Source organism: Camelus ferus, chromosome 19, assembly GCF_009834535.1.
Source record: "Camelus ferus isolate YT-003-E chromosome 19, BCGSAC_Cfer_1.0, whole genome shotgun sequence".
Taxonomy (NCBI): Eukaryota; Metazoa; Chordata; class Mammalia; order Artiodactyla; family Camelidae; genus Camelus; species Camelus ferus.
In genome coordinates this window covers 24,456,336-24,472,905 of record NC_045714.1, presented here as the reverse complement: position 1 = coordinate 24,472,905, position 16,570 = coordinate 24,456,336, and the positions used below count along the sequence as shown (strand labels likewise).

At 33.5% G+C, this 16,570-nt stretch overlaps 1 protein-coding gene across 1 annotated transcript in view; it reads right to left on the bottom strand.

Annotated features, from left to right (window-relative positions):
• The window catches only part of LOC116658037 (centrosomal protein of 162 kDa-like), a 60,143-nt gene extending 43,899 nt beyond the window's left edge, over positions 1–16,244 (bottom strand). The window contains exon 1 of the mRNA XM_032462342.1: positions 15,962–16,244. The gene's annotated coding sequence lies outside the window, so the exon portion shown is untranslated. The remainder of the gene's footprint in view (positions 1–15,961) is intronic.
• Between the last annotated feature and the right edge of the window lie 326 nt (positions 16,245–16,570).

Here is a 16,570-nt window from a genome sequence, read left to right as displayed (position 1 = left end):
AATGAAAAAAGTGTGATAATGAATATATATATGTTCATGTATAATTGAAAAATTGTGCTCTACACTGGAATTTGACACATTGTAAAATTATTATAAATGAATAAAAAAAGTTAAAAATAAATAAATAAAAGGGAAAAAATAAATAAAAATGTAAATGAAGCCACCTACCCTAAAGTAGAATGCAAAAAATTTTTAAGCTGCAATATTGTTATAATACTAAATCGATCTTGTTTCAACCATTGAGAATGAAGCCACACTAGAAAACACAGCTGGGATAGGTTTATAATCCAAATAAAAAATCAAAATTGCAATTATAAGCACAGATGGAAACATATGTCTCTGGGAAGTGTCACTGTGTATAAATCCAGGAGCAATTTTAAAGCAAAGGGTACTGATTGAGTAACACAGATCTCCTCAACTGAACAATCTAGAATCCCCACCCATAATCCCTTGATTTTTCCCATGCCTTGCCTGCCAGCATTACATTTGTCATCTTGCAGTCAGTTCACTGACACCCTGTAGCTCAGCTGGATAAATGAATCAGTAAAAAATGAAAAATATTTTGAGGCATGCTGTCACTTAAGGAATAAATGTTAAGCTGGCTAGAATTATAGAGGAGGAAAGAGGCTATGGAAATAGAAGAAGAAGGAATGTGTGAGTGATTAAATATGAGGTCATGTATGAGGGATCACAGGACAAGTCAAGGAAGGATTGTTACAATGGAGACATTCAGAGTAAGATGGATGAGATTTATGTTCGAAGTACAAACACATGTAAAATTTTAATAAGTCAAGTGTTGTTTCAAGCAATTCATTAGGTTCCTTAAAGGTGATGACCAAACCAAACTCTAAAACAGAAGCAACTAGAAATACATGTATATGAGGCACTGAGGTTCAGCCATTTGTTTGCTGCACTGTGAACTGGCATTATTCCTTGGGTAATTGGATTGCATTGCCTGCTGCTTTTATACCTCATCTCACTTGAGCATGTATTTGATATTCAGAGAAAATGCAGGGTAATTAATGAATGCTGCAAGCACAAATGAATATTATTTCTATGCAGACTTTTTGGCAACTGAGAGTTGCCAAAACATCTGGAGAGAGTAACCCAGCATCAGAAATATGGATGGAGAATGGAGGCTTTGCATTCTAATCATATGCCTGCCTCAAGCTCCACACTTAATCTACTTGAGCCTTCCCTCTGTCTCCTGGCTGCACCATCTGGCTAACTGAACTGAGAGTTCTCCTGGTATATGTCATCTGACAACAGAACAGGGATCATTGAAAATTCCAATAAAGAACCGGCAAAGAATTGACTCATAAATCAAAGCCCCTGTTTTTGTCTTTAAAACAGTCTGAACTTCTAAGTGCCTGCTGGGCATCCCATTTACATTCTAGGTCTTTTTAGGAAGCAGCAAGATATAGATAAGATGCACAGAGAATAAAGCCAGAAATTATTAGTCTTTATTCTCACACTTGTTACCAAGACCTGACAGGATCACTTCATGCTTCTTAATGAATGTTAGTTACATCAAATTTTAAAAGAGCTATAAAAGTTTACTCTGAGCTGTCTGCAGGATTATATGGGCAATTCATGTAAATATTTTTATACACTCTACAGCAATACAAACACATAAGAAGTTATAAAACTTTAGCACAATGTTTCTAAGAAATAGTTCTAAGAAATCACAGAAGTGCTGGAATATAATAAGATTTTTTGATATTTCCAAGTCAATGGAAATCTTACATCTATCCAGGATATAGATGCATGGTCACTGCATAGCAAATGCTTTGACAAATATACTGAGGGTCATGTCCACTAAGGCAGGCAGATTTTGATGCCAGAACAGTTAGAAATCAGCAGTGCAAGTGTGCTTTCTTGTATATATTTTAAAGTTAACTTCTTACTGAAAAATATGAATGATCTATGAAATAATTTAGACAGTAACTCTAAAACTCTGCCACTCTGGTTTTTTATCTTACTACCTAATGTTTACACCCTCTTTTTTGATGTATTTAATTTCCCAATGAGAATATTCAGTTTCATATTTCACTTGAGAGATAGTTTGTGTTAATAGGAAAATAGCACAAATTATAACAATTTGTTTCAATTATGAAAGCAACCACAGAGATAATCTAGTCTTTATGTAAGATCTGCCATAAAAACACTATAGTTAACACTTACTGAGTACTTACTATGCTCCATGAACAGGGTTAAGACTGTGTGTGTGTGTCCATTTAATCTTCACACAGCTCTCTAATTAGATAAACAGAGACTTGTTTAAGGTCATTCAACCCAGATCTGTCTCCAGGACTTGGGTTGACTAAGAAATTCTCTTTGTGTATCACACATATTTTTTGGTGGCTAGCCAACAGAACATTGGCATATGACAGTGATTTAAAGAAAATAAAAAGAGAGAATGATCTTCCATGTGTGGGTGTGCTGCAAATAAACCACAACAAATTGCCACATGGAAGGTGAACATTCATTTTGTGGAATAGTTTTTATACAAAGGACAAAGGGACTCAATTCATATTCACAGCAAAGCACATTATTTTAGGAATAGTTAAATGCCAGTCACTCTTCTGTAATTCTGTTTTAATTAAATACTACCATTAAAGACCGTACTAAATAATGTGCTAACATTTCAGTTTGTGGATAAGATATTAATCTGAGGTTCTCTATCATCAAAGTGTTAAAGTGTTAGCACTAAGCCACCTGATCTGAGAACCCTGTTTTTTTTTTTTATATTTTACAAAGTGTGTGTGTGTGTGTGTGTGTGTGTCTGTGTGTGTGTCCTCCTACTATGTGTGATTATAAGAGGCTCACAGGACACAAAATATGTGATGTATTATTTGATTCCCTCATCAGTGTCTCAACAGATCTTTGGTTGTGTGAACTTAATATGCTTAAGATATATCATTTCTTCAGAAGACAGCTATTTTCAGTCATAATATAAAACTTAATAGAGATATTAAGTCAGTGTTAATGCATATTTACCATGGAAGTCAATCCATTCTATTTTCTTGGCTTGGAATAAGTAGTTTTCAGACTTTTAGGATACAGGCATACTTAAGGGAGAGTGAAAGTCTTCAAGTGCTTAAGAGTCACATGGGTACCAAGCAGGGATAAATGTGATTATAAATTCTGGGTTGTTCTGTAATATTAGAATGTTAACCTTCTATTAACTAGTTATATATATACACATTATATATATATGTATATATATATATATAAATTATTAAATCTCTGAAATAATCAGTTTCTTTGTCTGCAAAATTGGAATAATAAAACTCTGTCAGGGTTTGTTGTGAAGATAAAAGGAAATAGTATATAAAAAGTACTTAGGATAATGCTTTCCTGCATGGTAAAACAATAAATTTAAATATTATTACTACTTTTATTAATAACTATATACTTGAAACATGACATTATCAGTTTGTTTCATTATAATTTGAGTGAAACATAAGATGTGGATAAGTGATTTGTTCTCTTAATCTATTTCACATTAGTACAATCAAAATTCCTAATAGTAATATAGATGTTAAAAAACAGTAATAGTGAACAAAAATTTTATCCCAGAAAAAAAGTCACAATCAAAATGTATTTATACCTTTATCAGGCAAATGATAGTTTTGAAAGAAGAGTAGAGTCAAAAACACAAAAATAAAGAAGGTAAAGATATCATTTTATTTGCTGTCTTCTATTTTCTACAAAGATAAGTGAGAATTGTTTTGCTCTAGAAATGTTGTTCCCCCAAATTCCTCTCATTTATCTTCTAAATTCAATACCATCATAGTGTGCAATGACAGACTTGTTCTCAAAAGTCTGTATTACTATTGTTATTGACAATGTCTTGCTCTCAATTTCTAAAGGAAGGGAAAACAAAATAAGCTATAGCTCTACAAGGACAGCCTTTGTGTATGTGCTCAAAAATGAGCCAACAAAAATGACAGTCTTACTAAAACAAAAAACAAACAAACAAAAAACCACAAAGCAACTAAGGGTAGAAGAAAAAGGCAATCATAATCCCAAAATAGAATATAAAGAGCTTTTTTTTTTTAAGATTCAAAATTTAATATTGTAAAAAGGTTGTTAATAGATTCACTTCATAAAAAAAAAGAAATGTTTCAATATTGTCTTTTCAATTCTATTCAGGTGAATATAAACAAATGAAAACTCTGTTACTTCAATGCATGTGTAAATTGCGTGTTGGAAAAGAGCCTGAAACAGAATTTCAAGAATTGAGTAATTTGCACTCTTATATTCAGGGAAAGTTGGTAAAAGCAAAATATTATTTTGACAAGTAACCATGAGCTTCAAAGTAGAGGAGCATATTAATGCGCTGATCTGATTTCACTGAAGGAATATGACACTTTTGGACAGCTCAAGAGATTGGCTACAATATACAGAAATAAAGGTGATTACTGGAGCCACCCTGTGCTGTTCTGTGATTCTCAAGTCACAGCAGACATTAATAATTCACTAGCTATTTTCACATGCTTGTCATAACCTTTGTGTCACAATTTTAGGGCAGAGAGAATATAAGACAAAGAACATCATGGAGAGAAAGTTAAAGCAAGTCTGTCAAAGATTGGCAAGCCCAAATTTGATCTGCCTTCTGTTTTTCTCACTGTTTCCTGAAAAGGTTGTGTCATTCTCACTTGGCCAAGTTTTCAAACACAGCAACTAATTTGGGAAATATCTGAACACAATCAAGTTGTCATCAGCCTATCTTGTGGGCATTCAGGCTTCCTGGTAATGATACTTATTTGGAAAGCCAAATTTAGATCACTGTGCTTACACCAGACACTATAAAATCAGAATTTAAATTCTGCCTTTTAAAGTTGTAAACATAAGGAATCTCAGCAAGGGTCCCAAGTTAGCAAGCCCCTAAATGTAACATCTATTTCTATATATGACATTCTGATGCTCTAGGAATGACTAATGAGTGGCTTGCCCAGGGACTCAAGTTACATATTAATAATCAATAGCAGGATTAAAAGGGAGGAAGCCCAACATGGTATATAACATTTTGGGATAAAGACAATTTAACTGAGTAACTATTACTATGAATGTCACTGATGTTAGTTCTATGCAAAAGTTTACATACACCAACTACAAATTTTTTTTTCAAAAATATAAAGAGAAAGAAACTTAAGTCATTATAATGGTTAATATTTCTTATTCATGCTTATTTGGAGATCTAAAGTTAGAGCTAAAATTCAAGTTAATGTTATTAAGCCATTCTTAGATATGTATATCATCTTCATGCTTTTAAATAAAATACTATTTGGAATCTAAGAGGCAATTAACTATAACTTCAAGCCTAGACATTTAGAGAAAGGCCTCATTTTTCTATCTGAGGGCTACATAACACTACACAAAAAGAGAACAGTCAACAAACTTTTAGAGTTAGTAATTTTTAATCTATTTATGTTTCCTACAACAGAGGGGTCTATACTGAAGCATTTTCCATTAAAAAAAGGAAAAAGGCCAGGGTCTATCTCTCTCCCTCTTTGGAGATGGACCATACTCTGTCTATGGTGTACCTACTTTTATTCTGAACACCCAACCACACCTTGTGGCCTTTCTCTTGACTTTCAATGTAACTCTCTGAATAAATCAACCTTTACTCAAAAAAAAAAAAAAAAAAAAAAGAAAAAGAAAAAGAAAAGAAAAAGAAGAAAAAGAAGAAAGAAAGAAAAACTAATTAGTTTGAAAAGAATCAAGTCTACCTTCCTTGATAATCCCTTGCCTAACTGTATCATCTTTTTACAAATACAAGAATTTCTTCTACCCTTAACACAGAACCCATTATCTAAGCTATGAACCAGCATATTTTTATATATACACAGGTATGCATATGTACATATCCATATGCATTTGTTTTAATTTTATTATTTAGTAAATCAAAAAGATTATGAAAAAGATATATAATATAGGTTTCCCTTCAAATAGTATTTCTCTGCATGTTTCAGTCCCAATTTATGTGGATCATCTTGTCCATAGATGTTCTAAGGACCCAGGTTTCTTCTGACTTTTTACTTTGCCATCCTATTGTCCCGTCTACAAGTTTGAAGCTAACTTACTCTATCAACCTCAAGAAAGAAGATAAGAAACAGAGAAAGCAGTGTTGCCTTATGAAACTGGCATGAGACTTGTCTTTATGACTTCTGCTTATTTTGCATTAGTGAGAATTCGGTCTTGTAGAAACACAAGAAAGCTGAGAAGTGTACCCTCCACCTGGACTTCCACAGACCCTAAAAAACAGGTGTGGAAAGAGAGTAGTGTGAGAATGGATACTGGGGAAAGTTATTAAGCTCTGTCATGCTGATTCATTTCTATTTTGAAAATTTAATAATTTAAAAATATTCATCATCTAAGAAAACCCATTAGTATTTTGAAATTGAGCATTCCCTAGTCACTGTCACTCTTTTAAATTAGCATGGTATAAACATGAATTTGGTGAAGAATTTCCCTCTCCCAGGGCCACCAGCTTTGTCAGAGTCAGAGTGGTTGTGAGTTACAATTCACTGTGTGTGCTCTGCAGTTTATGATGCAATGGCACACTCATTTTTGAAAGGAAATGGTCAATGGCACGCTCCTTTCTGAACATTATGTGGCAAGTAAAGGTCTCAAGATGATTTATAATTAGTAGATTTTTAAAATGTAACTTTATGACAGAATGAAGATTAGAATTCAGGGTATACTTGATAAAATCACAGAAAATAACACAACATAGTTTCACAATATGAAAATGTACATTTTTATTTAATTCACACAAGATGAAAAACTCCAAGGAATGCAAGTAACAAATGTAATAATTTCTGACTTGTTCTGGATATAAAAGTCTTACTTATATATCTACTGTCATTTATTTTTAAAAAAGTTAAAAACACTAAGTGGAATCAGTGTGGGCTATGTAGATGTGATCTCAATTTATGAGGTTTAAAATTTGTGATTTGATTTCTGAAATCTCTAGATTTTAGATATACATTTTCTGTCCAAGTTAATTTCATGAATTTTAATAATATTCGGCAAATAATTTTTAACATCTAAGCTTGCTACGAAGGAAATAAAATTTTCTTTTTAGAAGAGTCCCAATTCTTCAAAGTCAAATTTATCACTAACTGAATGGCAGGATCAAAAGAAAGCTCCTAACTGACCCAAGGTAAAGGAAAGTTTTTGGCCTTGGCTAGATTCTATATTGCACTAGGACTTGAATATAAATGTGTAAAAAATATATTTGCCCACAAAGTAGATGGCATGATGGTTTCAGAAATGAACAGCACTGTAGGCAAATAATCAAGACTCAAAATGATATTCACTTCCTCAATAAATACTCATATGCTCATTGCATTCAGTCTTTGTCAGTCAGTGTCCTATGATAGATATAAGAATTCAGCAGAGGAAATAAAATGTCCTATGCCCTAATGAAGTTTAAATTCTAAAGGGAAAGATAGGCAATAAACATGTGATTACAATTTTGATGAGTGTCATAAAAGGAGATGCAGAGAGATCATTTACTGAGGCACCTAATCAGCTCTGAGGAGATTAGCAAAGAAGTGACATGTTAGTTAATACATAAAGGATGATGTAAACTTATGTATGTGAAGATGTAGTGGTGAAGAAGAGGAGCTTCTGGAAGAAGCAATTTCCTGTTGTAATGCCTGGATGTGAAAAAAGCAAGCATGTGTAGAACCAACTGATGTCCCAATGATATGAAGCATTCACAGATGTAGAAGTAGAGGGGGATGAGAGATGAACTTCAAGAGGAAGGCAGAGACAATATCTTAACAATACTTGTTATCTGTATGAAGCATTTGTAACTTATTGTAAATGGCAATAGAAATTAGGAAGGATGGTCAAAATGTTCTATCTCTAGTCTCAGGAATAAAAGGCAGTGGTTCTCTGGTCTACAGCAATAGCAGTGGTGGTAAAACTGTGACAGATTAAAGAAGGGGTTAGATCAATAATATTTGGTGATAGAGCTGAAGGAGGAGTGAGAAAGAGAGAGGAGTGAAGACTGATTCTGAAATTATTGCCTTCAGAAACTGGATACATCATTTTATCACTGAATGAGATAGAAAACAAATAAAGAGGGGCTAGTTTGAGAGTTTAGGGAAGGGTCATGAGTCTCTTAGTCTAAATCATCTTTCAGATATCTAAGTAGAGAGATTAGCAGGGAACTGGCTATATAATCTGCAGATCAGACAGTTTCTAGGTTGGAGATGGAAATTCAACTGTTCTCAGCTTTTTCTGGTAGAGGAATCCTTGGGAGTGGATGAGATTATTTAGAGAGGATATTAAAAGACAACAAGTACATGTTATGACAGGTTAAATCACAATGCAGAATTGAAATGAATAATATTCTTTCACTTTGCTAAATGATCTAAATGGAGTGATTCACAAAATTATCAAATACCTAGGAACAAAAATAGTAACATTCTTTAAAAAAAAACAACAATTTTTAACAATAGGTGCTGAACAGAAATGGTCAATTTAAAACAGTCTAAAGAATTACAGAATATAAAAATTGAATAATTTTAAATTACTAAGTAATATAAGCAACTAACTCCAATAGAAATGACCTAAATAAGACACTGACTATAACAGCCTAAGACGAGGACAGTGACGTTATTTGTCCCAGTAACGGACTGTCAGCAGATGAAACTGTGTCTTTTATCAGATTACAAATAAGACTCTTTATCTAAAACAACATTTTCTTCAATATAATCTCTAGTTGTGCTCAAGAAAAGGTAAGGTGAAAAGTTAAAATAAAGTTTCATTTCTACCATAATGTTTTATTTGGAACAATGGCTCTTATAACAAGAAAAAATAACAACGCACATGTGCACATTTTGTAGGAATTAACTTTCTCTCTTGAGGACTTATCCTTATTACTCTTATTGATACTTAGAGATACTTTAGTTATCAAGTTCATGATCCTAAGAAAAGTTGGTGACTATGTCTTTAAAGTAATTTCAGCTAACTTTGTGAGGCAGAAAAGCCCACTAGAGTTACAAGACCTATGTTAATATCCTAATTTTACCATTTACTTAAATTTTCTGAACCTCAGGGTTTTCACCTGGAAAACAGATTTGAAAACACTTTGATCACCTTAAAAACCAATTTGTGAAGAACAAAATGAGACAAGGTAAGTGATAGATTTTATTACAATGTCTAAAGCAGCTTAAGTGTTGTTTGGAATTTGGTCATGTAAATAAAGAACATTACTATCACACAAATCAAGGAGAAAATAAAAAGAAAGACTTCTGTATCATAACATATTTTGCAGAGCACATAGAGCAGAGGAGAAAGATCACATCTATGAATCCACTGATGATGTTTCTTGAAGAAAGCCACAATGACATCAAAGAATACTATTCACCTCCATTTATGACACCTGCATGAAGGAGGAACACATGAAGACAGGAATAACAATGTGAACATAATGGATCTGCATAATCCGAAACTAAAGATTAAAAAGCTACATGAATGTCCTTGAAATGCTGAAATTCTTTGAAAACCTGGGAAGGGAAGTTCATAGGCAAATAAGGTCTTTGGAAATCTCACATCCTATATAAAAATGGGAGAACAAAGTGAGTTTCCTTAAGTAAAAGTTGTACATTGAATTAGCCTTTTCTTTTCATTAAGTTTATAAATGTAGTAAATAAAGCTGACTTGCTTTCCTAGGAAGATGACTTAACATAATCAGTACTTTTAAAGTGACTTTCCCCCATTTGACTTATTTTCTCACACTGGTCTTTATTTTACATTTGTATCTTAGGCTTTCTAATACTGGCAGTCACAGAAGTTGAAAGTTTAAGTAACTAGCTTTCCTGAAACTTTTGCTATAGTTTCACATCAATATTTATTCAGCATTACAGACAAGTAGCCTTACAAGAGCTATAAGCAATGTGTGAGAAGTGTCTGCAGTACATGCAAACACAAGTGAAATTAGCTCTCATTTCTCCAAAGTCATTAAACAGTAGATGTGAACAATGTAAATTACTTCTTTTCATATTTTTCCATTTGATCAGTTGAAGGATCCCTTTGTAAAATGTGGGGAAGAGAAAAGCACTGGCAATATGACACCCCTTTATGCTCAGTTTGGAAGTTTGTTCAATTTTATATTCACACTACTCTACTCTCTTTTGGTCTCTTTTCAAAATGGGATTCATTTGATAGTCAGGCATCTTATAACTTATTCCTCCAACTAAGATCTCCATTTTTGCTACTTCCTTGGAAAATCAGAATTTCTGTCTTCCACAATGTTAAGTAGATGCTTTTTAAAAGTGTTTATGACTTGGCAAAAAATGCATTAGCTGTGAACACTGATGAGAATTTGTGCTTGTGGAAACTGCAAGGAGGAGCAAAGTCTCTTATTAACATATTGTTTTTTATTATAAAATATGACTCCCATTAGTTTTGGGCTACAGCCAAGTCTCTTCTCATGGTTTAAAAAGGAGAAACCTTGACAAGATTCAATTAAAATCACATCTTGATCTATATTATGTACACAAAAGAACACTTTCTGCATTAATGTAACAATGAGTCTGATTTATAATCCTAAAGCAAAGAAATTCAGAGTTAAATAAATCAAATGACTTAGCACTTGTCCCTAGATTTTTTGCAAGGATGTGAAATCTATGAGGAAAAAGGAATAAATAATGTAGCAAGTATTTCATCTGTAAACTCAAAGTATTATATGGGTGTATTAAGCATGCATTTTCACTTTGGTGAATTTCAAAAAGATAATAGAAATAAGACAACTGTCTCCTCAGAACTGCAATGCATCTGAGGTATTTCTGGACTCAATAATTGTGAGGGTTTTTTTTTTCTATTTTTTTTAATAGGAGCATGATACAGGTTTACAACTAGCTCATGTATTTCATAATCTTAAACACCGCCAGGAAAATTTATTTCTGGTCAGCTCTGAAAGTTAAACTACCTAGTATTTGTCTAAAGCCTCCAAGCCTAACAATTCTATAGTATATAAAAGAAAATATCTCCACAGGGAACAGAGCACAGCCTCAAGGAAAAGAGACAAACACTTGCTCATTTAAAAAATTCAATCAGTATCAAGCACTATTCTGAATGATGGCAAATTTAACAAAATCCATACCTCCATGGAGCTTAACTATAAGGATGACACCAACACAAATATAATTATCTAATAGTTATCTCCTGGGATGGAGGTTAGGCAAGGAAACAGAAGGGACAGGTGGGCTCAGGATACTGGAGGAAAACTTTCAAAAGAAAATAACATTAAATTGTTTTAAATGTGACTAGAGGGGAGGAATATGCTCTGAGCAGAAGGCACACCGTGAAAGAAAGCATGCACTTGAAGAAGCATATGCTTGAGGGATCCTGAAAAGAGCAGCTGAAGGGAGATGAAGAAGAGACATCAGAGTCTTAAGTCGTGTATTCAGAATCTCTGGGGTAAGAGTCTCTCACATATGGCTTTGAAAACATAATTTGAGATTTAGGATGAGATTTCTCCATAAAGAAAACCAACAAAATGAGAAATGATGAGCATAGGCAGCTAGGACAGTTCTACCCTCTTCAGAGAGGATGTTCCATAGGCTAAAGGAGAAATAAAACTCCATTCACTTTCCTTTTTGATTTGAAATGCTTCCCAATCTCTATCATATCTACATGGATAACAACTCCCTAAAGAGTGACCCAGTTAGAAATAATTACAAATAATCCTACAAACTAAATGAAATACTTTTGATATTTACATGCAACTAAATTTTACCTATTAATAAAATCAGTAAATATTTTTTGAAAATGTTTTAACACTAAGATGTATTAGATACTAAGAAGAAGTGTTAAGAGGATGACTTCTGGTCAGCGCTCTACTGGAAATCCAGTTCAATTTAAAAGTGCTTCGTTTCAGAAGCAATATACTTTTTAAATTATTAATGCTGTTTCTGTGCCTTTGTAAAACTAACACAGTATAGGTTAGTACTTGAATTAATCTTTCAACATTACTTGCTTTTTGATTAACTGAAACCTAATATAATATATTTATTCTAGATTACCAAGATATAGAGAAACTTGCATATATTTACTTACACACCCAAGTTGAAATATTAGGCCTTTACTTTGCCACTGTATAGTTACTCTTGCAAGGAAATATGTTAAAGTTAGTGAACAAAATGAAAAGAAATCAAATTAGCAGTCTTTTATACTACTGCTACCAATGACAGTGTACACTTTAATTAACACAAAACAAAGGAACTAATTACTATCAGACCCAAATTCACATTGTGGATTGGAACTAATGTTTGTTTTACTTGTTTTTAAACAACATACCGGAAGCACTTGCCATGTTTACCCTAATTCAATATTTTATACTCAAGTAAGCAAGTCTAAAATGAAAGAACAGTTGAGGTGGAAAATTATCTTTCGACCATAAAATTCCACTCCATATTTTTCAAAAACTGTGCTTTATAGATTGAGAAGCTAACACTTTCTCACAACTTGCTATATCAAAGTTCAGACTGGATCCAGCTCTTACTCGTAACCAAATAATCTGTTCACCAGGTCATGTTGAGTCATCACACTGTGGGACTGCAGAACACTTGTGATGATGACTACAAGTTGTAGCCTTAACCAAGAAAAGCCCAAAATGGTAAACCATCTCTGCCATCAAACTTTTAATGCAGCCCAGTGAAGGATCCTGCCTTACTTCACACAGACCACTTAGGTATTATGAAGAACTGAACAAATAAACAAATATACAGTTAAATAATTCCCTCAAAATGTAACCATAACTATAATGACTAAGATAGACCATATTTCAGAAATAAATTCTCTAGTATTATACAAGAAGATGAAGGAGATTCTTTTGGATTCCAGACTGCTTTTGTCTTTTAGTTTAACACTATTAAAATTGAGTCTATAAGCCATAAGCTTAATTTATTAATAGTCAATTATGTTCAAATAGTTTAACCAAAATGGTTACTTGACTTCATGTACCACTCAGTTGACTGACTGAGGGCAGATGCTTAAGGATGTCAAAAAAAAAATCATTTACTGTTCTATGGGAATAAAATAAATACTCTGAAATATTTTTAATAATTGGAACCTAATAAAAATAAGATACTAGGCTTAATCCAAGTTCTAACACTTCCTACCTATATGTTTTTGCTAGTCCATTTAATCATTTGTAACAGAAGATCAGTATTATCTTCATTCTATTCCACTGGAAGTTTAAGGGATTAATACAATAATATATTCTAAATTGTCTCATAAATCAAGACATGTTATATTTGCATTGGAGGCTATGAGAGTTGGTTTAAAACTATAGAAATAATTTTAAACAGTCCATCAAAAATTACTGTGTATAGACTTTCTTCAATGTTTTCCCATGTCTCTCTACTTTCCTAATTTTCCAAACCCTGCTTGTTTAACAAACTTCCTTGTTGTCTGGCTAATAGTTGGATCCAGCCAAGAATGCCAGCAGAAGCTTAGAGAGAGGAAGAAAATTGTGGAACCCATCCCCACAGCTTTTTCACCACCCGATTATGTACTTCAATTGAAGATGATCACAGATCTTGTCAAGGTGCTCTCTCTCCTGATTCCTGTAACTTTATTTTTCCCTTACTTTTCTAGTTTAAGGGTAGTAACAGTGCCCCCTTTACTACATCATCCCCTTAAATTTTGCTGTAACTTGCTAACCCTTTGTAATTACTTTTACTAAACTCTCTCCAAATTCCCAACTTGCCAATGCAATCTGTTCCCTACTGGGAACGTGACTCATACAAAACTTTAGCATTTGATAAGAATCCAGAACTGCAGTGTATGACATCCTGGTGGTGGTGTTTGTTTATTTCCCCCCTTAGTAATACCTACTGATTTGCTCAATTCTATCTCCGCTTTCTTACACAATACACTTTAAAATTAATAATTTGTGTTTTCAAGTAAGGGCTCTCTCTTACATTTTACTACTAAAGATAAATGTCATATACCTTAAAATCAATCCCCATGACTTACAAATGTTAAGAAGATGAATGATAGTGTTCAATAAAGCAATCCACAATACCTCTTGACAAGCTGTCACCACCAATTTTCAGCAGTCTTTAATGCAGATTTTGTAAGTGATCAAGAAACCAGTATATAGGATAATGGAACAATTATGAAAGCCTTCCTTCTAGCATGTAGAACACAGTGAAGCCAAATGGCATCTAGGAGCGATATCCTGGGGAAACTAAGCTGCCTGAAATTTCTGTTTCTCCACTGAATTACAAGTTTGACTGCAGAGGTCAGTATTTTGAGAAAGTAAACAGCAACATGAATTCCAGTGCTGAGTCCATTGCCACCTGTACTTCTGTGAAAAATACTGTAATTCATTTCTTTTGGTTAAGCTTGATTTTTTATTTTATATTTTTTTTACTCATTGATATAGAAAATAGATGATCATATCAAGTAATCGACTACCTCTGAGAAAGTAATGTTATCAGCACCTAACTACTCCTGATCTTAGAAAAGTTTGTGTGGCATTTCCATACGCTAGAATACAGTGAGTCAAATTACTTAGAAACAGAATATAGGTTTTGGAGTGTTTGTATAACAAGTTGGCATTCATGTGGATAGTTCCCCGTCATAGGTCAGTGTCTGATGTTACTCTGTACTTAAAATTATCCTAAATCTCAAATGAAAATCCAACAAATGCCTTTCTTAGGAAAGGAGCCAGACATTGGTCCTGATCTCTATTTACCAAAAATTTACTCCATTTGCTGGTGGGAAGTAATCTTGTATTTTAATATGGCTCTAAACCAAGAGTTAAAATAAATTCTCAAAGCAAATAACTGAATTCTAAGGAATAGCTTCTGAACTAAGCCAACTTAAATTATTAAAAATAATAATTTCATCTGCTGAGCTATTAAAAAGATGGTACAGTGTTATACAGAGTAGAAACTTAAAATCTTCACATATAGAAGGCAATTCTGGGAACAGGAGAGTTCTATCTACACAAAACCTTTTCATATGAACTACATTAGGGATTTTTAAAGTTTTTCAAAGGAATAAGTTATATTTATTACTTTTAAGTTAATGGTTTATAATTATGGCTTTAATATAATGACTCATCAACTTTCTTTCCATGTAAATATATCACCTAACAATTCATAAAATGACAAGTATTGAAATAGGCACTAGGCAAATTTTAAACTCCTTAAATTACATAAAAATTAGAAAAAAATTCTCAAGATTGGATTACTGAGCCACAAATGTAACTGATGAAATATAACTGATGAAATAAATTATGGAGGAAAGTGTTGCTGTTTTGATATAAATATTTCATTCCATGATATTTTGGAGATGAGAGCCAAGAAAATGCATTATAATTGCAATATTATAGCTAATACCCTTTTCTTTGTGTATATGTACATTTTTATCACTTTATATTAAACTTTAAAAAAGAAGAAAATATCCTAAAGTTTAATTAAGAGTTTTAAATCAAGGGATTTACTAATTTATATCTATGAACAGTGATAAACATTTGGTAGAAAAAAATACATAGAATTCTTTTAGTTCAATGTGCAAGGGACATTACTAACAAAAATGATTTTAATGGTGTTTAATTTTTAATGTAATTTTTATGTGTTTACATAAGTATAAATTGGTTCATCTTATTTACATTTCTTGGCCATAAAACTGTGTTTTTAATACATTTACAAGATCATTAAAAAGAATTTGTCAAAACCATGTAGTTTTGCGTGATTGGCATTAAATCTTTTCCTGCTGGTATTTAATGAGAGCTTTGGAACAAGTGTGTCAGAAGTACCTTCTAATTAAACAAAAAATAAGAGTTTCTAGCAGAATGAACTTTGTTAAAACGTAAGATTTTGCTTTCCAAAGAGTTATCTGAAAACGTATATAATTTAATAAGGGTAGATCTAGTACAAAGTAGAAAGGAACACAGAACAGAAAAGCACCTTCTCACCTTAGCAGGCTCAGCGCATCCTCCCCTACAGGCCATCTGAGTTTCGGCTCCTTTGAAACGTCCGCGCCTTCTCCGCACTCCTCCTGCATGGTTTCTTCATGGAAAGCAAGTACATTTTTCCCCCAGTCCTTCACTACATTTCATTAAAGTCATATTGGAATCACAGTACTCTGCGGAGACATTTTTAAAAGGGAAGAGGTCCTGTCTGCTCCGGCCCTCCACATTGTTGGAGCGGGATCTCCTCAATTCCGCAGGTAACAGGAGTTTTCAGAAGCTGTGGCGGCGCGCCTGCGCAGGCGGGACGGGGTTGGGGGGGAGGGAGTCCGCGCGATGCGCTCAGGCCGCCACTGCGGCCGCCGCCGCCGCCACCGCCACTGCCTCCCCCCCACGAAGCCGCCGCTTCCCCCCACCTCCCACCCCCACCCACCGATTGCGGCACTAAATTCGGCGGGAAAAGGGAGAGCAAATGTAGCATAGACAAGGAAGAAAGTATTTTCTTGTGGGTCTATTTATTCTCAAATTCTTGGCAGTTTAGAAAAAATGACAGACTACTTCTCTAGTCTTTATCTATTTCCAGTAGTAGACTCAGACGGTCTTCTATTTATTTAT